Source organism: Ambystoma mexicanum, chromosome 2p (assembly GCF_040938575.1).
Source record: "Ambystoma mexicanum isolate Mex_15411 chromosome 2p, UKY_AmexF1_1, whole genome shotgun sequence".
NCBI classification, from domain to species: domain Eukaryota; kingdom Metazoa; phylum Chordata; class Amphibia; order Caudata; family Ambystomatidae; genus Ambystoma; species Ambystoma mexicanum.
In genome coordinates, this window is record NC_090923.1 from 1,101,857,014 (window position 1) to 1,101,880,354 (window position 23,341).

At 45.4% G+C, this 23,341-nt stretch overlaps 1 protein-coding gene across 2 annotated transcripts in view; it reads right to left on the reverse strand.

The window, feature by feature from the left end:
* The window catches only part of FLRT1 (fibronectin leucine rich transmembrane protein 1), a 663,151-nt gene extending 640,162 nt beyond the window's left edge, over positions 1-22,989 (reverse strand). For both annotated transcript variants that reach the window (XM_069645102.1, XM_069645101.1), the window contains exon 1: positions 22,306-22,989. The gene's annotated coding sequence lies outside the window, so the exon portion shown is untranslated. The remainder of the gene's footprint in view (positions 1-22,305) is intronic.
* Between the last annotated feature and the right edge of the window lie 352 nt (positions 22,990-23,341).

The following is a 23,341-nucleotide window of genomic DNA, read 5'->3' on the forward strand; positions in this document are numbered from 1 at the left end:
CGTAGCAGCCTTCTATATCGTAAATATATATTTAATTATGTTTGTTTGTTTATTTATATTGCGCACCTAACCCGGGGGTATCTGGGCGCATTTACATGTTACAGACAGGAGTAGCATAGATACAGAGAGGACAGGTACAAGGGACAGTATACATTACATAATTATAATAATCGAATACACTATGATCAATGTTTACAAATATACATTCAAGATATTTACATGTAAAGAGTGTTAAAGCCAATCAAACATCCTGTGAGAAGAGCCATGTTTTCCCTCCCACGCAGTTTATGATGCTCTAAGGTTGGAACAGGGCAGGTTCAGCCAGAGCGTGCTCTCAGCAGCTATGAGGAACAAGGGCAGCGCATAAAAAGGAATCACTAATGGGACAATATCCCGGAGGGCGATGCAGGCCAAGTACATGGATAATCAATACCAACTCGCCCATAAGACACGAGCGGGTGTTTGTGTACACCCCATACTTCGTATGCTGCATATACTATAAGATCTAGAGAGAGAATATGTGTGTGAGTGTGCGTGTGTTCTGTTCCGCTGCGCATGTTTGTGCTTCTCATCAATATTTCATACAATGTGGCCTTGATTTACAAAGCGTTTTTCAGTGGGAACATCCCTTGGAAAAACGCTTTGTAAATGAGGTCCAATCAGTTTTGTAAACAGTCTATGACCTCCACAATTTGTGATGCATAGTCTGTTAGTGTGTGTCCCGCCGAGTTCGTGAATTCTAAAGTGCATTGCCTGTTTTATGTTATGTTACTTTATATACTGTGATGGGTAGGAGTGCTTGGCCTCAAGCCCAGAGACTGCATCTATCCAGCCCTAATTTCTCTTCACTTGCTCCCAGTTGCTTCTAGGATCAAATTAAAGACCCTCTGCATCACCCACAAGGCTTTCTGGGGGGCCAGGGACCTCACTACATCCAACCCTCTCTAATACCTCCCTGCTAGAGCCCTTTGGTCTACTAGCTCCAACTCTCTGCACATTGTATGCTTCTCTAAGCAAAGAGTGGGGGATAGATCTCTCTCCTCTGCTGGAGCCTCCCTCTGGAATGGTCTCCCTGCCCCTCTTAGGCTTCAGCCGGATCTCCTTAAGTTCCGGAAGCTGCTCAAGACTCCTTTTCTCCTCCTCCTTCACTCTCCCCCTCCCCTGCTAACACCTTTCTACCTCAGTGACTGGCTGCCTGGCTCCCTCTGAGTACTACAGGGCTCCAGGCATCCCTCTCCCAAACCCACCCCCTCTTCTCAGCACTTATCATGTTGACCCTCACCACTGCAATCCCTAGCACTTGCCCTCTGGCCTCCCCTAGCACTTGCCCTCTGGCCTCCCTTAGCACTTGCCCTCTGGCCTCCCCTAGCACTTGTTTCTCGCCTCTTCCCTCCTTTTCCCTTACCACCTTAGCATTTCACTTTTTACGCAGTCCAGCACTTCCTCTCACCCCCCTCTTCCTCGCACTTCTTGTTCTGCACTTGCACAATCCGAATATCACAAGGCCTAGTAGGACCATTATTGTATATTTCTTTCTTATCCCCGTCCCCTTTTTGTCTTGTGGTGCCTTGAAACACCATTTGTTGTATAGGCGCCTTACAAATAACCAATGAAATAAAACATCATATGTGGTATGTGGATATCGGGTGGGCAGGCTTTTATCCTGTGTTTTTGCTGCTGCCACGATAATAGCTGTGTATATGCAAATACACCACCCCCCGATGGTGAGAAATTCAGCAGTCCATTGTCATGGGGCCCCCTGGCTCAGCATTACAGCAGAGTGCTGTGTCTGCTTCAAAGTAGGAGTGCTTAAGCCCTCCCAAGCCCATGGCTGGCGCTGCCCATGGTTCTACATGGTGTTGGTGTTTAATGATCGGCAAGGGTGTTCTACATAATGGGCAGACTGGCATAGGGATGACTGCCTTATCTACTTGGCCTCCCAGAAGGAGGTTATGGTAACTGTGTGTCAGTGTGTATATGTATATATGTGTATATGTGGTACAGATGTTTGTGCTATATCTTTCACCTGTTGTTTTTTGCCCACTCCTCCCCAACCACCAGAGGCGTAGACAGGGTAGGGCCTGAGCGGGCAAGGCCCACTCAAAATCTATAAATGCTCACTCAGCAGCGGTGTATGGGCATTTCATGCAGTTCATGCCACTGCAGGGGGTCCAACTGCATTAGCTTCAGGCCCCTCATGTTGGCTACCCCTCTGCTAACCACATTAGGAATTGAGTTTTCTGCTTGATGAAAGATGATTGACTGCCACACCCCACTTGAGCCAATAATAGCTCTCACTAGCACAATTCATAGTGATCACTCGGGACCCCTGAGGGTGGGATTCTGGAGTTTAGGCAAAAAGTCGCTTATTGGATTTCCTATTTGTGGGTAATTCAGCTAGAGCACTGTGCATCCACATTAAAATCCTTTCTGAGTTGTTTTACTGTAGAGCGGCTGTGTTGTCCCAAAATGTCCCACCCAGCTTGAGAGACAATGTGAAGTCCCTAACATTCTAAAAGAGTATAGAACACCCTGAAGAAGCATTGACCCTGTGGTGGAATGGGACCCCAGACAGAATCTCCCGCTAGCCTTCTCTGGCTAGGCATCACACGTCTCTGCTAACTTCTTCGAAGTGCTTTTGGTGTGTGGGTTTTTGTTACCTCTTTGTGTATATCATGTTCGTCCAATTGTCAATAAAGCACTAAATGTTTTATTCCGGTTGGATGTGTTTATCTTTATATTTTGTTGAAAGCATGTGGAGTTTGGTCTCAACTCTTTTACTATAGTACGGATTATCGCACCATGACAATGTATTCAAGGGTTTGTAAGGTAGCAGTCTGATGTGGACTGAGCAGCTGCCACGGCCTACAAAGGGTGGCGATTTGGAGCTGGTCTTCTTGGGTTTCTAGGCATTGTGCATCGAAAAACAGCTAACTCCCCACCATACGAATTCCATCATGGCATGTGAAAGGCATTGAAAACTGGCCAGCGATTTAATTACAATGACCCGAACGTAGTCAATACTCAGGCACGTAAGCAACGCTTGTAATTACATTATTCTCATTATAATGCTTAATCTTTATTGTCAACTCTGCTATTACCTTTGCCTATATTGTGCCATAGCGTACTTAATTTTGTAATGCAAGGATGGGCTGTGGTCTTGGTTAACCTAAATTTCCTCAATCCTTGGAGGCCATACCAATCCCAGTTAGGTGCTTTACGCATGCTGCATAACATGCATCACTTGACAGAAGGTTAGATGTAACAAAAAAAGCACACAAAAAACACCCAAAGAAATCTGTACCAGTGTGTCATATTGTTTTATCATATTCTTCCTTACACCTGTTTGCCTTTGTATATCAGCATGGTGTTTGATACTTGTGCCATGAGTGCGTGGGGGAAGTCCATGCTATAAAAATACTAACAAATATGCAATTGAATAAACCACATCCATTTGGAGCGAAAAGAGCATTGGCATATCTAGGGTCAAGTACTTCCGGGGCACTAGTGGTCCAGGGATGAATATTGGTTTCTAAACCATCAATCAGCCCCACACCTCTAGTACACCAGAAGGGATCCGAACAGATTGGAAGATCAAGCAAATTTTAAACCTCCTTGTCCAATTTTGGTAACATGGGCGGAATGGCAGGCTTATCTATGAAAAAACGTGGATCGTTGGTTAGTTGCAACACAGCAAAAATGCAATTATTGCCCAGTAGCAAAAGAGACTGTCCAGTCAAAGCTGTATCCAAATATCTACATTATTATTATTACAACAGACAGTTCCAGCAACACTACGAAATACAGCCAAACCTGTAAAGGAATGCAGAGGACAGATAGTTTCACCGAAGGAAAATGGATGCACTCTGGATACTGACAGGAGGGTGGCCGGTATAGTAAATAATCGTAACAGTTCAAGGATACTTGTCTTCAGCACAAAAGGTCTTAAAATGTCTCTGGGGGCTTTCGGAGAAGTACCAGGGGGACATAACCACAATGTACCTTGTGCTTGTAGGTGTTATTGGTGCTCGACAGGGTTGAGTTGGTTTCTGGTCGCTTTGCAGCTTCTGTGACAGAGTTCCAGATAGGAGACAACTGCGGGTATCAGGCGGCAAACAGTTTGGCAAGCGTAGCTGGACGGACGGCTGCAGGCTGGCCTACATCATGGCTTGGGGTCAGGAACCTTTCTCTAAGTGCTGCATGACAGTTGTGAAGCACTGGTCGAAACGTCTCAATTGGCTTTAAGCGACTACGGCATAACAACAGTCCACGTTGCAGTGAATTGCAGCTAGAGGGATTTGAAAATGTCCTTTAAGGCGGAAGTTGGTAGATGCTCGTCGATGCACTTCTCCTAGCTTCTTCACTGGGCTCGTGTCGTCCTTTAAGGCAAGCAGCTGCTTTGTCCTTGTTTTCGGGTTCAGAGACTCTCTGGCACTTCCCGCCTAGGAAGTTTGCTGCAAAGCCTAGCAGGGCGTGCGGTGTGCTGGCTGGGTACCTGTTCTGGAGCTGCTGGAGGATCCTCTGGATTCGGTATCTCCCTCTGAACCCTGGGAGATGTTTAGAGGAGGGAGCTTGCTTCCCTCTTGAAGGTCCTGGCCATCCTTCACTGGCGCAAGATGTAAGGAAGACCGTACCTTCAGCCAAGGTCCAGTGATGAGTTAATCTTGCTACTCCTTGCAAAGTCTTCAGATGATCTGCCAAAAGAGGTGCTCTGCCCTCTTTTAAAGCCAAATGGACCACAGGGATTGGTATAGGCTGAGCCTACCTTAATGAACCAATCCTGGGGACCCACCAACATCTCCTGTATGTGTGAGGTCATAACCAGAGTGCTTTGCAACAGAAAAGATAAAGGGGGAAAACATGAAATACTAAGTCCCACCCATCTTTCTGTATTTTGTGGATCAAAGGGTCTCTCTGGTTAACGGAGCTCTCTCTGGTTACTGATTAAAGTGGCAGGTCTCTCATGAAGCTGTGGCGAGACCAGACTCTCTGGCTCCTACAAACCACATTCTTGTACGTTAAGAATGGGGTTCCCTTGCAGGGAGGACTACCATAAACACGCAGTCCCAGACATGACAGTTCACTGTCAATCGATACTGAGGGTGGGAGCTTGCTTCAGGTTCACACAGTTGCATATGAAAGGTTGTTGGGCTTTCCTGTCTCCTTTGGTAGCCTCTGCAGCCAGGCCCCATGGGGGCCTGTTTGAATTACCCTCTGAATGGTTTGTGAACCACTGCCACTGGACCATCGGAGCCCTGGAGCCTTTGTTAGTTAATCAGGCTGGCAATGGCAGGGGGAAGGTTTGGTCCTACCCCTCTTGAGATGCATCATGTACTCCTCCTGTCATATCTCAACTAAATATCACAGGGAGACTGCGCCTGTAGGCTGTGTCCACCCAGAGTACACAACTCTATGCGTATGACGTGTGGTGAGCATTGGAAAATGTGTGTGATTAGCCTCACACATTTTACAGAGGTTGATCTACCATCATCTAATTTCATTTGAAAATGTCAAAAAAGCCCAGGCTTGTGCACCCACTGTGCGGATGGATGGTCGAATTCCTCACAGAGTGAACACGCAAAGTCTCTATTTTTACAAAACAAATTATTGGCCCATTCCCCCACTTCCTGACCTGAACAGAATTCCACACCTCCACACACACCATTGGGAGTTGCAGTTTGAGTGTTCAAAGACAATAATTTTCAGATTTTTCCACCCCCAAACGTTTTGTCCGTTTTATAGATTTTGAAGGGTACTTGTAGATTTATGCATGTATGCATGCATGTGTGTGGCAGATTTCCATTTCCCATGTCTCAGTATTTTCCATTCTTACTCGCTGGGTGGTCACTCAGCTTATGTGTCCCCCTGATTTTTGTGTTCTATTTCTTCCGTCGAAGGAGACAAAAATAGTCAAATAAATATGCAATACATTGAACAGAAACGAGGAAGCTATATTCTGAATACAGAAAAGGCAAAGGGATATTGGGACTCATTAATACGATTACACCAGTGCAGAAAAAAAGTGGCAGTAGCAGAACTATTGCCACTTTTATCTCACTGCCATATTATGAGTTTGGCAGTAATATGGAGCAGATACTTCCAGCACTTAACTGGAGGTATGTCCTCCACATTAGCGCACAACAACGAAAGGAACTACTGTTGCCGAATCACCATTCTAGGTAATTCCTCCAAAATACATGTGGAGCCCTTGGGGATTAACACCACCATTCTGCCACTTGTAATGGGTTCATGTTGCCCAACTACATGTGGTGGGAATGGTAACTGAATTACCTCCAAATTCGTAATGAGGCCCGTTTTATATTAGCAAAATGAGAGGGAGAGAGAGAGTGCGTTTTTTTCTTTGGCAGGTAATGTTCACAAAGTGTTAGAGTAATAGTTGCAAATATGGAAAACCTCATGAAATACAGTATTAATAAAGCACACTAGCACTCTACAGATAAGGGTACAAACCAATTTTCACAGCAAAGGCAATTTTGATAACCTATCATTTTGGCTTTTTTAGAGCATTCTTCAATAACCTATTATTCTAACATATTTGGCAAGTTTCATGAAGATCAAGCAGCGTAGCTATGGAGGCGACTCAAACTTGTGCCAATATTCTGCTCAACAAATGCTGACTGATTTTTCACTAAGGTTGAAAGGCAGATTATTTTGGGATTGGGTGCCTTTTCTGTAAATAGGGAGATTTGATTCAGTGTTTTTAAGATACTTAAATATTTTCGATATCAATTTATCAGATACAGCAATTAGTGATTGGCATTGTTATTATTTTTATCAAAAATAATGTGGCACTACCAATGTAAAATAAATGAAAATATTTTCTAAACTTTTGAAATTCCATAGAAAACCAAACTGACTGACTTCACGGTTGCAAAAATGTATCTGTTGATATAGTTTAAGAACCTCAAACTAGTCCTTCAGACCTATTTGCGACACAAAAGTGATAGGTTCACTATTGCAGCGATTTACCTTTGTGTAGGAATCTTAATAGCAAAGTATCTGACTTTTTGAAGGGTAAAAAATGAAAACATGGAATGAAAGAAGAATTCTCAAATAGTGGAATGAAACATAGATTTAAAGAAATATCACAAATGTAAAACATGCAGAGAAAACAAGACTATCCAGAAACTGAATGGAGGTGGGAATGTGCCAGGAACAATATGATTAAGGGTGGGCGATAATTCATGGGTAGAAGGGCGGTTGCGCCCCATTTTAAAAAGAAATTGGCAAAAAAAAACGTGTATAAATGGTCTGTGTTAAGCGGTCAGGCTTTGTGTGGTTGAAACACAATTATGCGGCAATTCATTTATTTTCAAACCATTCAGATTGAAATGTTCTATTTTAGTGCACATGTGGCGCAGTAGCTATTCATTCTGTCATTTGCGCTTTAACTTTTTTAATTCAAGGTTTTTACTGCTCTATATTTTCACAATTGAGATTGGAACTTTGAACTCGTTTCAGGCTTTGCAGCTGATATAGTGTCAGTTTGATCTGATTCAGTGTATTCTTGTTGATATACATAGATATTGGTATTATATGCCAAGTAAAGCCACACAGCATATTCCCAAATGATGGCCCAAATTAGGACAAATCTGTCTCTACATGTTGATGCCAAATACATTGCTGATGAATGGTCTTTCTGTAGCAGGACCTGGGAACCAGGGGTTTACATGTGAGTAAAGAGAAGACATGTTATGTAACACATGCGCCTGTGGGCACGTTGGAATACGCTTCAGCATAGGCCCGGATACATATAACCAAGTGTAGCCATCATATGCCTTATTCAACCCCATTTACTAGGTACAGCCTCGGAGGTAGAGCTATGGACAGCGTGGTGATTGATTACACGTGGAAAAGAACATTTCTTCAGAATATACTTCAAGGCTTTGTGAATCAGGCCCATGATGTCAGTTTTATGAACAAGAAAATAAGAAGGGGGCAGTTGAACAATGCACAGACTGATGTTTGTGCAACATTGTGAAATATGGTAATGGATAGCCAATGGTGCTGATGATTATTAGATATAAATGTTGTGAACTAAAGAGTTTGAATGCCATTTAGCATAACATTAAAATGTACATAAGATTTTAATGTTTTTCAAAATAAAATCGTGAGTGAAAACGTATAAATAGTTGAGTCCTCATATGATTTGTGAAATACGTATACTAACTGTGGCATTTGTGATAAAAGGGATCTGCATTCCTGGGGCACTCAGAGTGAGTTTATATTCCCTGGGATTTTCCCGTATGCATCGATTGGGCCACTTCCAACGTTGTAAGCTCTGTAGACCTCTTTGCCGTGCTCCTACACCCGTCTAGTCTCACACTGTTTGAGGCTTGGAAGTGAGTGGGTGGTGTAGGGTTCAGCCTGAGAATGTCATAAAGGAGCTCAATCATGCTGTCAACGTCAGAAGGGAGAGCAAGCCATTTCAAAGGTGAACTGATGACCATCCCTTCCAGCCTTCCAATCCTGCTACATCGATGCCCTCGTGGGAGGAAGTATACCATACCACCAGTGACGGTCCACGTAACCACCTGGCATTGCATGCCTGCCTTTTACCACCCCAATGCTCTTTGTGATGGGCTTATTAGCAATCTTCAGCTAGAATGTATTTAAAACACTGAACGAGCATGGCTCTCAAACAGGTCAAGCTTAAGTGGCCATCTAGGTATGTTTTTTACTTTGCATTCTGGGACTTGTAGCTGTTGTGTTTATCCCGTTTTGAATGTAAGACTACTAGTCCTTGAATGCTCTAGAAAATTGTTTGCCTAACATTGCGCAATGTGGGTGCTCATGAAAACATATTATTTAGTGCCAGGTTGTTGACTGGAAAACCAAGTCATATGCCTAGCGTTTCCCACTAGCCTGAATTGTGTAGCCCTGGCAACAATAGTGAATCTCCTTGTACCCTTGACCCTGTATCTACCATAATGAAATGCTAAAAACATGGGCTTTTGCTTTGTGCAAGACCAGTGACGAAACAGGTCTGTGATTAAAATAATAGCTTTTGTGTATCATGCTTCGTACAGTCACGATCTTTCCTCTACATTTGAGTACGTGTACTTTTGCTCCCCTACCTGACCAGAGATGTGAAACTGCAAATACAGAACACAAAAAAACAGCAGTGAAAGAGATATGCAGATTAAAATGGCCAAACCAATATTTTAGAGTGTAGTCTAGGGTTTATATGAAGGTTATTTAATTGTGTCAGTGTGAGGAATTCGACCATGTGCACAGGGAGTGTGCGCTCGCCTGGGCTTTCTTGATTTAAAAAAAATAAATGTAAATGAATGATAGGAGATCAGCCTCTGAAATTGTGTGGGGCTAATCCACACACATTTTCTAATACTCGCTGCAAAACAAGCACATAGTCCAATGTACTCAGGGAGACACAGCCTACAGGCGCAGTCTTCTCTGTTCCATTTATTTCACACGTGACAGCGAGGAGGGGTGCACAAAAACATCCAGAGGAGAAGGGCAACACCTTCCTCTTCCCATGGCCAGCCTTATTAAATACCAAAGGCTCCATGGAACCGCCCTGTTCTATTGTCTAAGTTATGTGTGGTGGCAGGGCATACTGATGAGAGTTATTTGAAGCAGGCCTGTAAATAGACCTGGTCACAGAACTTAACAATGGGCAGGAAAACGAACACCTCTTTGACACGCTATGTGTCAACTTGAAGCTAGCTCCCACCCTCTGTATGAAGGGCAGTGATTGGCATGTCTGGGTCCACTTACCGTAGGCAACCCCTGCAGAGCGGACCCCTTTCAGAGGGAGAAGTATGTGATTTAAAGGAGACAGAACGTCTGTTCTCGTCACAAACTTCAAGGGAGACCTGCGCTTTGATCAACAGCCACAGAGAGCTCAGTAAACCAGAGAGACACTTTGATCTACAACAGACAGGAAATGGGTGGGTTTAGGAGTACATGCTGTCATCTGTTACCTTTCCAGTTGCAAAGCACTCTGGTCCTGACCTCACCCATAACAGAAGATTGTTGGCAGGGACCTAGGATTGGTTCATTAAGGTAGGTTTAGCCTGCACCAATCACTGGGGCCCATTTGGCTTTAAATGGGGGCTGAGCCCCTCACTTAGCAGATCATCTGAAGGCTTCACCAGAAGCAGGAAAGGAGAACACAGCATTGGATCCTGGCTGAAGGTACAGTCTACCTTACGTCTTGCGCCAGTGAAGGAAGGCCAGGATTTCCAAGAGGGAAGCAAGATCCCTTCCCTAAACATCTCCCAGGGAACAGAGGGAGAAAACGGACTAGGGTGACTCATCCAGAAGCTCCAGAATCGGTACCCAGCCAGCACACAGCGTGCCCTGCAAGGTTCTGCCAGCAATCCTCCTAGGTGGGAAGTGCCAGAGAGTCTCTGAATAAAGGACCCGGCTGTTGCCTGCAAGCACTCTCCTCAGCTTTGGGCTGTCCGCCTTGAAAGGACGCCACAAGCCCTGCGAAGAGGCTGGGAGGAGTGCCACACAAGCATCAACCAGCATCCATCTTTTAAGGACATTTTCGAGGCAATCGAACCCTCGAACCGCGACTTCCTGCACCACAGACTGTTGTGAAGCTGCAGTCACTAAAGCCGTCTGAGACGCCTCAACCAGTGTTCCAGATCTGCCAACCAGCACAAAGACAGCGATTCTTGACTCTGCGCCGCCGTGTAGGCCAGCCTGCAGCCGTCCATCCAGCTTCGCTTGCCGAACTGCCTGCCGCCTGATACCCACAGCTGCTTGTACTCTGTTGCAGGAGCTGCAAAGTGTCCTGGAACCGACTTGACGCTGTTGGGCATCAAGAACATCTCAAGCACAAGGTACATTGTGATTCTGGCCCCCTGGTCCTCCTCCGAAGGCCCATGACCACTTGCTTCATTGGTGCTTAAACCAAATAACATTGAACAGTTAAAACTGATTGCTTTACTGACTACCCTTCTGTCAGTATCCAGAGTGCATCCCTTTCCTTTGTGAAACTGTCCGTCCTCTGAGTTCCTTTACAGTGTGGGTTGTATTTTGTAGTGTGCTAGAACTGTCTGTTGTAATAATAAAAAATAGATTTTTTTTTTTATTTACTTGTTTATAACCAAAAAGGAAATTGATTTTTACACGAAACAGTTCACAGTTTATCATTTGGTAATAATTGTATTTTCGCTGTGTTGCAACTAACCAACGATCCATGACCTTGCGGAGATAAGCCTGCCGGTCGGTCCACGTTACCGAAATTGTGCAAGGAGTTTTATAAATGACTTGTGTTTCCAATCTGTTCGTATCCATTCTGGTGTACTAGAGGTGTGGGCCTGATTGATGGTTTAGAAACCAATATTCATCCCTGGACCACTGGTGCCCCGAACATTGCTTTGTATCAGTCAGATATGAGATATCCATCCATAATTAGCTTTTTAGCTTCCATCACATTGCATGCTTAAGTTTTAATCTTTTGTTGATAATGAGATAAATAAATGTAACAAATCTGGGTTAAAAATCAAGTGCAAGCTAAACATCTCACATCTGACTTTTGCTAACTTGAGAGTGGTTTTGCCAGTGCCGTGAGATTCAATTTTAAAATAACAAATAACACACAATAATCAATGAAATGCTAGATGAAATGGAAATGCCACTAAATGTACACCTCTAACCTTGGTATATAGAAAGTTTAAGACAGAAGTAAATGTGCTTGTTTCTTCATTACATCTGCAATTTAAATAGGTTTAAAAGGGGATTATAGTTGCACATTGGATTCAAATTTTTTGTGTTACACAGGCTACAAAAAATGAAAGTACATGTCAACACTTTTGGGTAACATAGCATGTAAAAGCGCTGTACTCATAAAACCTAATCCAAGTACTCTTTTGCATAATGTGGTTCTAAAGGATCTACGAGATAACATCGAATCCATTACTTAAAATCCAATAACTTCGATTTTCTTTTGCCCCATTTATATGAGCAGACTCTCTGCAGCCCCCTGACCCCCACATCGCCCCCACCTTAATTATTAACCGAAACCTCCCATTTATATTTTCGCTGAAATGCATTGAAAAAAATCCCATGTGTGGGATTCGCAGTGTTTCGATTCGATGTTTTGTACCAATACCACACTAAACCTTTCAATGGAATCCTGTATGTTATCCAGCAGGTTTTTCTAAGTAAGCAATAAATATGGGCCAGCAAACCAAAACATAAATAGACAAAACAACTAATCTCGTGTAGCAAGTACGATGCTGTTGTTATGAAGGTAAACTGGAGAATTGGAAATTGAAAGGTGTCCTGTTGTGTGGATAGTTCAGTCAGCCCTACAGATAAGGGGTGTATTGGTAACTTTACTCTCTAAAAATATGCAAATACTACCAGAAAAGAACACTAGGAAGTACAAATTTAGCAACAAAATAGGACACACACACATAAGGTGTCTGTCTCCCAGATTTCATCCACATAGCTCCATGGAATAGTAGTGCATGTAGTGCCAGAGGGGTAAACTGTAATTATTACTGCCGGATCTGACGAGGTAAACGAGTATCTTGTAATCTGAATGGATAACTAGGTGCAAAGAAACATGTATTACAAAACCATTTCGGTTTTAAAGTTAAAACATATTTTTACTTGCTAAGAAAATCATTTTACGCCCAACTTTAAAAAAAAATAGGGAGTAAAATACTCCTGCTTCTAAATCTTATCTGAAGCACTGAGTTCATTGATTGCCTAAGACTCATTTCAGATGCTGCAGCCTGCCATTTTGAGGCAAACATACCTGAATAAGCCCAGTTGTGTTTAATTTGATGTTTGATTTCCAAAATTACCATTTTGCTCTTGAAAACTATGTTCAGTGCTATCTCAAATTGAAATAATGCCTTGCCCTTTTAAAGTCTTTGTCAGGTCACTGATAATGTGTTGTGTGTTTCCATGTAATGTTTTTCTTTTTAGAACCTGTGAAGAGTTTGTTTTCTGATTTGTGTGATTAGAACTTTCCCAAAATGTCCCATGTTAAACATGAGTTGCTTGGCCAGCCCTTTTTTTACTTGTCTGCTACTTGTAGTTTTCATTTTCCCTTTGTAAATGTATAACTACAAGGTCGAAGATGTAAGGCAAAAATCAGAACTGGATAAGCTATTGGCGTTTGTTTTGGGACATCACAGAATCTTGGCTGTTCTTTTGTGTTGAATCTGACACCGATCCCATAGAGTACCAATTAAAGGATTAACCACAGCTATCATTTGCAGCACTGCCTCATCTCTTATTCTACTTTTGCCTTTGCATTTTAATACTTGAAGTTTTGATTTTACAAAAAACAAAGCATAGAGGGAATAATCAGCCTGGAGATCACAAGAACACAGCAGAGATTGTACAGATTTCAAAATGGCATCAAAATATGCGTTTTCAGGAGAGCAAAAAAAGCAACTGGCTTACTGTATTGGTGACTGAGCCTGCTGTTAGAAAAAAAGAAAATGTGGCTTTCAGCCCTGGGAGTCCAAGAGCAGCTTTTCAATCAATTTTAGAAGGCAAAAGCCAGTCAACAAAAGCCCAAGAAGGGATTGCTGCTTCAAGCAATTTTACAAAAAAGAAGAATGCAGCACACTCGATCCGAAAGTATTTGGTCAAGAACCGAACATGCCCTTACTGGGCTGAATGCGCCTATGCAGGAGATCTGATCCCCAGCCCCAGTTTAAATGGTCTATTTGGGTCTTATTTACCCTGATTCAAGAAGTCTTTGGAAGTGTGAGATCATTCACTACAATTTCCAGTAGATCTTGTGAGATGTAGTTTCTATCTGCATGGTTTTCGGCATGGAAGTATCAGGAATGTTGAAAAGTGCATTTTCCGCTCTCACAACCTCCAGTGGATCAGTATAAGATATTATACTGATGAGATCCAGCATCACGGTGTCAGGATGATTCATAGCTAGGGATTCCTTTTCCAGGCCTTCCAGGAGACCAGCACTATGGATTCTAGTGGACATGGTGCTAAAACGTCCAGCTAGCAGGTGTATGTCTTCCAGTAGACACACTCCTAAAGTAAATGTAGTGCTGGAAAGTGCATGTTCCAGTTGTAGGTCTTTCAGTCGACCAGCACAGTGCATAGTGCTGGATGTAGTGTTGAAAGGTGCTTGTTTTGTGTCTTTTGTTAGACTAGCACAGTTCGTTGTAGAGGGTGTAGTGCTGAAAAGGGCATATACTAGGTCTTCCATTAGGTGAGCTGGGTGCACTATTGAGAATGTAGTGTTGAACAGTGCTGTTTCTAGTCCAGGTCTTACAGTAAATTGATGAAGTGCATTATGGGGGATTTAAAGACATATTTTATTGAGGGTCTAGAATCTGTCACAGCGGGTCTTTGCCATGTCGGCTTCCTCAGCTGGAGTGTGCACTTTCCTGACAGAGCCTCATGATTATCTGCATGGAGAAGATGTAGGCAAAGGAACATGGGTGCATCCGAGATTGCTGTTCCTGAATCCACCATGCAGATAAATTGGCTGGTTTGCCAATATGTGTGCAGGCACGCACAGCAGTGATCAGTAGTAGAAAAGACTTGGAGGCAGTGTCGGTCTGGGGCATAACATTGTCTCTGCACCAATGAAAAAGAGGTCCACCGTTGCAAATGGAAATGCATTCCTTTTGCGTCAGACTGTTTGAGTAGTAACCGAGGGGGAGTTGTTGATCAAATGCGCTGCAAATTGGGCATTTTAAAGAAATTCATTCAGTAATACTGGTCAAAACTACTGGACACACTGTAAAGTAACTGATCAAACTGGCCCACGTGGCCCAAAAAAGTTGCCCACGATAGCATTTTGCGTTTTTGGGTCAGGCACTGCCCTTTTGCCTTATGGGCAAGTACGAGCCTACTTGGAGGCCCCATTACTGCAGATCTCTACACACTTTGCCTGCTCTTTTCAGACACATTAGAGCAGACCAAATCCTCAGGTATCCAAGCCTCCCAGACCGCATCAAAATTGTGATGTGGGCAGAGATGAATGTGGGTTACCTGAAGAGAGAGGGGCAACACAAAATGTTGATATCTCGTCCTGTGTTCCGCTTGGTGCAGAGAATCCTAAGCACATTGTACGGATGAGGAGAAATATGCAGAGTTTGTTTCTGCACATTTTCTCTCATCTATGTAATGTTGCATGCAGACGAACCTGAGGCTCAGGGGGCTTTACGTTGGCCAGGGCAAGCAGGAAGCAGCCCATGCAGCCTACAACACTTCCAGGAATCTGCCACGGTCCCCAAATGGACTTCCCTGCCTGTTTGCCTAGCGGGCTAGAGTCGATGAAAAGAGAAGCGTGACCACACTGCTCTTCTGCATTAGCTATCCTATCAGCCATTTTAGGGAACACCTCATCAGTTTCAAACATTCAGAATTACATTATTTGTTTTCTTACACTGAAGGGAAGAGAAAGTAAAATATAAATAATGCATTATTTAAATGTTGCAACATATACTGAATTCTTGTAATTAGAATGATTTTATAAAATTAAGGATCTTATCTTCTTCCAAAGAATGGGCCCTACACATGCACCTTTTCATTTCATTTTTATTGTAAATTTGAATACATTTGTTTTATTTGATGTTTTTATTGCACATTAATTATTTTTAACACCGTTTTTAAAATAGATTTTACTATCTTTTTTGCAGATATAAAAATTATGCCACCTCCATTAGGCCACTCTTTTAATTGCATAATCCCTACGTCTTTTCAAAAATGGTCTTTTGCTTCTTGGGATAATGAGACTGCGCCAGGCCTTTCTCTGACTTGTCTTCCAAATATTGCTTAGCAACATGTTAGGGCACCCTTGCGATTCTTTATCTCACGTAAAGTACTGCATGAGACCATTACTTTTCATAAAGTCTTGGGAGAAATGGCCTTGACTTCAAAGTCCTGAACTGCTCAACAATTCCACCCTCTTCTGATCACAGACAGAAATCCTTAGATACGTGTCTCTTCATCCCACAATCCACCTGCCTCGCCAGTAGACGTATCTCAAATGACCACCTGTCCCATAATGCACCTGGCCCAGAGGAGTGTATGGTAACGAGCGAATCTGTGTCTCACAAAGTTGTCTCAGAAGAAATCCCTACTTCAGGCCTGTGTGGAAGCTGTATCTCTTCTTGCTGCAAGCATCGCTGCCATCCTGCCTGTGACTACCTGCAGCACACAATTCTGATTGGCTGCCTATACCTGGTTCAATCATGCATCCCTCCTGACCTGCTTGTTCTTGTCTGATGCACACGTCGCTCCTGTGCTACCTGTATCTGCCCGCTGCGTACACCCCTTGCAACCTGCATTTGATTGCCTATCTGTACCTGCCTGATGCAAGCGATCCCCGTACAACACACTACTTGCTGGCGCATACTGCACACATCATCAAAGCCTGGCTGTGCCTGCTGCACATAAGTGTGCTCCTGTTAAGCCCATACTGCCTGCCTGCTGACGTCATTCACCCCTGTTATGCCTGAGTGTATCTGCAGCACACATCTCTGCTGTATTGTGTGATTGCTGTACACACCGTCTCTGCACCGGCTGCCTGTATCAGTTGAACACATTCCAACTAGCACAACTTCAGTATCACTTGCCTGCTGAACACAACCTCCTGGTATGGTATGCAGTAATAAAATCGCTGTAAAAATATCGCCTTTACAAAAAATCGCGGCAAAAATGCTGTGGTTTGACCTGGTAAAGGTGTACCTCATTATACCATTTAAGGGGAGCAGGGGTTGCAGGGCTGTCCCCCGCTCCCTTTAAATGGTATAATGGGTCTGGGGGTTGCGGGGGTGTCCCCTGCATCCTTTACATGGATTGCGGCGGCAAAACCACACCCTTTTTGCTGCAAATTTTTGTGTAAACGGCCATTTTTGCCGCAATATTAACACATGGAACCATCCCCCTGTACCTGATGCACATATCCTGTGTGGATGCCCTGTATTACCATACAACATTGCTTGCCTGCTTGCCTGTGCCTGCCTGCTGCATAGTCGCCCCACGCAATACACACACACACACACACACTCAGTTATGCACATATGAGCCCTCCCATGTGTTGCCCTCGTATAGGAGCTTAGTAAATGTACAGCACGCAGAGAACTGATGTACCACAGGGTTCGAAATTGAGGGGAGCTGGGAGCTAGTTAGCTCCTCCTTATAGCCAAGAAAAGCCTGGCTGGCTTGAAATCAACAGCTACCAGGAGCTACTTTTGGTCTCCTCAGGCCAAATGATGCCAAACAAACATAACTATGTGAATTTAACTGTGCTTTTGGGATAATCGATAAATAAACATTAGGGCACATTTATATAGCATTTATAAAGCATAAGAGATCATAAATAATGGACAAAATGATAATGTTGCATCTTATGTGGAAGTTAGATGTGCAGAACGCTATATATTACCTCTTCATGATCCCCCAGTGGTAGCTCCTGCTCAATGGTTAATGACGGATACCCGGGAGCTGCTTTTAGCTTCTGCTCATCCAATCTGAATTTCGATCCCTGTACAGCAGGGTCGGACTGGGACAAGAAATAGGCCTGGACACCCAAGAAAACGGGTTCTCCGTTATTTTGCCGCAGGACTTTTCATCGCCGTTTTTTTATCGAAAAAAAACGCATTTATTTTTTTATGGGGGGGTTACCCCTCCAAACCACCTTTTTAAAAAACTATTCCCCTTGACCCACAAATATGTATTTAATTTTTAATCCCCCCCCCAAAAAAAAACCTGTGATTTTTTTTTCGATAAAAAAACGGCGATGAAAAGTTCTGCGACGAAAAATCCTGCGGCAAAAGAACTGTATACCAGAAAAAGCAGCCCACCCCTCGCCTCAAAAAAGTGGCCCACCCCTCGATTCACGACCCTTGACCTCTGATGACATCACCGGAATTGATGTCATTTGACCCCACCCGAAAGTGACAACCCGGGAAGCAATGAAACACAACCTTTCACCCCTTGACAAAACAGGAAGTGGCATCAAATAGTATTGTTCCTAAGTACACTACGAAAAATATGGTTATGATTTCACTAATGTGATATGCATTTCATACAATAATGGATCACCATATTTATCGTTAATATCTGTATGTATAGATCCATATTGTCAAATTACTGTGAATGCAAGCAGACGTCCAAGGCCAAATGATAATATGTTATTGTATAACACTTAAGCTCTTTTTTATAGAACAAATATGTACACAAAATCACCCAACCTCTGTTGGTACTCATTTATCGACCCCAGAAGGATGAAAGGCTTAGATGGCCTTTCTGGGATTCGAACCTGCAACCTACAGATCACACACACATTGCAGCAGCGAACTCTCAACCCACTGAGCTATCATATCAGATATAGTAAACTGTGATTTAACAGCAGACCAGTTAAGTGCATCTGCAGGTCTGGTGCTAAGGTGGCCGCATGCTGCAGCAGCATGTATCATAATTTATGATGCACACATCATGCATGCAAATCAATCATCAAAGTAAGGTAACATGTGCTACCTTTCTTTGATGAATTATGCGGTTGCGGGTGCTACACACGATTTCGGCCTTACCACGGACCGAGTGGCAGATGGGCCAATCCGACCCTGCTGTACATGCATTATGTTACTCGTGTACACTCTACAATAGCACCAAGTTAGAATTCTGATAGTCATTTTAAGTGACCTGGTCAAGCTCGAGACCATGTAGTAATTGTAAGCAGCAGACAAGGAGCCTGTGAGCCCCAGCCGAGATCAAACTGGGTGTCTTGCGGTGAAGACAGTAATGGGGTAAAGTTGCTGTCTGCAGTGGGTGGTAGTAAATGGTTTGAGAGCTTGGCTCGTCTCATGCTCAGAGAGTTGTGAAAACAGGAGGTGCGAGTGGGGCTTGATATGCTGCCATTAATACAGGGGGATACCAAAAACTGCTGATGGAATTGATCGAGCGAGCGCATCTGAACCACTTGGAATTCCGCTGGGTTAGTATTCCATTCCATTGTTTTTTATTTCATTTTGGCTGAGCCCTTTCAGGCTGGATTAGCTGTATAGCAATTACAGTCTTGGTCCAAATGAAGCCTTTGAGCCCGAACTGCTAGGGCTCACCCCTTCCGCGGGGCCCCTGTGGGAGGGATGCCCTTGCAGGCGTGCTTGCACCTGCCTGGGCCTTACCCTGGAGGTGCAGCGTGAGGCCACAGGCGCAGTGAGGTGCCGGCTCGTGTCAGAGCAGCTGTTCGAGCTGGGCTGGGGTTGAGACGCTTGAAAGCATTACCCGTCATCGCTTTGGGTATCCACAGATACGAATGGGCCCCAAGACTCGCCGACCAATGAATTGCCTGAAAATCTAGCACATGCTTCCATTCCTCTGTATGGTCTTCCAAGGATGGATTCCCGTCTACCTTTAATTTCCTTTATGATGGCTGATAAAGTCCCCTTTTCCTGGATTCAAGGGCCTTCAAAACTCAGCTACTTAACCTGCTGCCGAGTCTTCCCAATATAAACACCCCACCCCACCCTTTCTCGTATGCCTCCCTATTTTCTCCCCGGTGAAGCACTGTTGGCCTGGATAAGGCCCCGTTCTCCGTGTTTCCCGTTACTGTTGACTGGGTGCTGCTGTCTAGCGGGTACAGCGACCTTTCCCCTTAGCGAGGCGCTATATGCCGTGTAACCGCTGTACCGCGATGCACCCTTCTGATAGACGGAAGGGTGCATCTTCCTCCATTCACTTGGTTAACCCTTACAGTGTCATCGGCCGTATACACCTCGTCCTAAAGATATTTTCTTTTTGGCTATTCGGAATGTATTCCCCGTGGACGGTGTGCGCCTCTTCGGGGGCCTCGGGACAAGCTTTCCCTTTTCCTAGTATAGTGGTGTGGTGGGCGCCCTTTAACGCTTGACTGTGACAAGTAAAACGTCTCCCTTGCTAGTGCCTCTCTGATTGTGATCTCTTTCCTTGACAGAGGACTTTCTCTCTGTGCCACTAATAAACAACGCCTTGACACAGAAATGGCTGTATTCCTCCCTCTCCCTCTGCTATAACCCGCTTACCCTGGCAATGCGCACGCTGTCTCCCCCTCCCCACTCTCCCCCCCACCCCCGTGATAACGCAGCTCCGCTCATGCAACACTTCACTCGTTCACGCAAGCCCAATAAACACATGTTGCAGCCCATGGCTGCCCAGCGCCAGACATGTCCCCGTCTCATATTTCACACCCGAGCAAGTGGAGTAGTTTTATTGCTGCGGTTTAATGCTCAAGAAACACCCAAAGACCACACACAATACAGCACCTCGAAGCACCCTTCTGGGCCCACCGAGGACTGCAGGAATATGGAGACATTAGTACATTAAAATGCGCTTTCAGACACTCTAATATTTCGGTTCCTTTTACCGTGCCTTAGTTTTAATGCTGGGCCATTATTTTTATTTTTTTTTGCATAGTTATTGCATGCGTATTAATTGTTGCTTGATATAATACGTTTATTTCTGCGTTGTATTTTGGCCCGAGAAGCTGATGGCCCAGCCTTCCCGCGAGGCATTGACACAATGCATAGAACGCGAAATAAAGCGATATTTGTTGTCTAGAAATCCGAGATTGCACATGGTTGCTTCTTCGTTCAGAGCAGATAGATGGCTTGCATTTTGGCAGTCCTTGCTGGGATTTCTGTGGTGTTATGTGTGCATCATTATTAGCCCCGCGCCTCGGGCTTCATCTCCTCGCTCTTTGCTTCTGGGGCCGGGAGGCAAACATGCGAGCATCCTCAGCGTCCCTGTTTATTCCAGTGTCAGTCGCGTGCCAGTGCTCTCCTCGCTCACTCACACACAAAGGGCAGGAGACGGGCCAGTCTTCTCGCACTCACACTCATATTATGGCGTTTGGAGTTTAACGACCTGGCCCTCCCACTAATTATACCGTGCTCTGGTAACGCAAGGAGCGGTGGGGGAGGGGCAGTGGGTCTACATGCCGAGCAGGTCTGACACTTGTGACAGCGAAGGCGCACGCGGCCTCTCTCATCTGAGCTATGTGTTCCCTGCACTTCTGATGCATCATAGACAAACCCACCAGGCACCCCAACTCAGAAATAGTGCATACTCTGTCTCCCCCACCCCAGAATTCCCAACTTTTAGGAACCATATATTCTATCTTGTGTGTATGCAGAGCGTGCTGCAGACTGAAGCAGCAGTCAGTGATCGCCACAGGCGCCATCAAAGCCACCGAGCCTGGGGCACGGGGTGCGTGCCTGGCAAGCACGATTCGCCGCCCCCTCTCTAGGGATGGGGGTCACGCTCTGTCTTGGCTATGACCACCGCTCAGCAGGCAGCGTGGGGTACGAAAAGTGAACCTGCGCAAACCTCCCTTGCGACTGTACTTCCCAACACAGTCTCGCCTTTACATCACTCCACCTCCCAGAGAGGACATTATGAACAACCCTGCCAGCAACTGGACGGGCGAGGGTAGGAGAGGGGGCCTTTATAACATATCCCTCAAAGAAGTCCACACAGAAATAAAAAAGGGATGTTGGGAGTTCAGAATCCAAAAAAGCATCCGACTTGTTTGCTACCAAAGAAAAGATGTCACCAGTTGCCTACGGTGGCCAGGTGCTCCTGGGGTCGGGCGCCCCTTAATAAACTATATGCCGCAATTAAAACAAGGGTGAGTGCTGGTACCAGAGCTAAACCCGCACCCCAATGTTGCCCAATGCGAGAGGATTGGGGCCAGAGGCGGGCCGGGGGGGGGGGGTGGTGGGGAGGTGGGGGCACAGGGCCCTTGTTGGGTGGGGTGGATAATACCTCTGGAGTGGTCCAGTAAGCTAGCCACATAAAACAACTCACACCATTTCGGGAACCTTGGGAGCAGGAAACACTGTGGGCGTTTGGCAAGTGAGCGTCCAGGTACACCTACGGCCCTTGACACCCAAGGCAAGCGAGCAAGTCACAGGAAGACGTTCAGGTACCGAAGTCAGCCAGGCCCTTCTGCTGTTACCCAGGGCAAGGTTTCAGCAGGTGGCCCCCTAGGGCCACTGCTGGGTGTCTAATGGCGCCCCCATCCCCCAAAACAATAAGACGGGAAACCAGAGAGAGCCGTGTATGCAAACAGAGCCTTCCTAGACACAAGGCAGGATTTCACCCCACTCTTGGGGTGCAGTTGCCCCACAAGGGCATTACTGAAAGGCAGACACAATGGCCCGCAATGGCCCACACCCAAACATCTGCACATCAGAGGAAACACGACTGTGCAGGTACATGGTGCAAGAAACACAACCTTAGAACCACAACAAGGGAGCAACAACAGCCTGTTTGAGGGGCTACGCATAGCAGACCACCCATCCCCCACGCTCATAGCCTTACCTGTGCCCTCCTCATGCTGGCTCAGCTCCCCCCATGGTCCAAGTTTAGCATTCCAGATCCTCCGGCGAGTGGCGATTCCATGCGAGAAGGCAGAGCAGATGCTGCGGATCCTTTCGGGAAAAAAAGAAATTTCTAGCTGGAGCTGAAGATGTGCGAAACGCATTCAGGGCAGCATGAAAGGACAAGTCCTTGAGGACAGAGCCCCGCGTTGTCTCCCCAAATGCACGGCACGCTCCCCCAGCCTGGGGTGCCGGAGAGACGCGCAGAGGGAGATGCAGAAAATGGATAAAAATGCGATCTCCCCGGGCTGCGGCTGCTGTGACGGCGGGCAGGCTGCGCGCCTCTGAGCAGAGCCTGCACTGGCACCCCCCAGAGCCCGATGAGATCAGGGGTGGGCGGGGGCCGGCTGCCTCCCCGGGGTTTGGGGGCTGTTGCTGCCTTTCAGAGCATTGGAGGAAACGGTGCCCTCTCACCGGAACGGGAGGCGCGAGCAAGGGATGGAACTGAAAGAGGCAGGAGCCACGGATGGGAAGGGCTGGGGCTGGGAGCCAGATCCACGACACGGAACACCTGTGAGAGCAGGGATGCAGTCAGTGGCGGCGGGAGTGCTCCTGTGCCAGGGGATCAATGGGACTGACAGGCCGCGAATGGGACCAGAGGTTTCTATTAGAGTAGTGGTGTCATGGCGGTATTTACCTGCATTCATAAGGAACTGTTCGGCCGCAGATATGTCCTCATCAGGGACTGCTTATATAATAAGAGGAATCACATTTACAAGGGACAGCAGACTGTGCTGTGGGGAGATGGTTTCACCGGGGATATAATGCTCCTATATCAGGAATTACCTGCCTATAAGGAAGGGTACAAGTACCACTTTGGCGACCACGGTCATTCCCTTTTCTCCCTGGTTGATATGTTGTTAGAAGGCAGCTTCGTTTGTGAGTATTTGGAGCTTCTTCCACTTTTGTAGCTCACTTTTCTGTTTTATAAGGACTGGTATCAGCGGTTCTTCATAATTGGGTCTAACTCCGGGGGC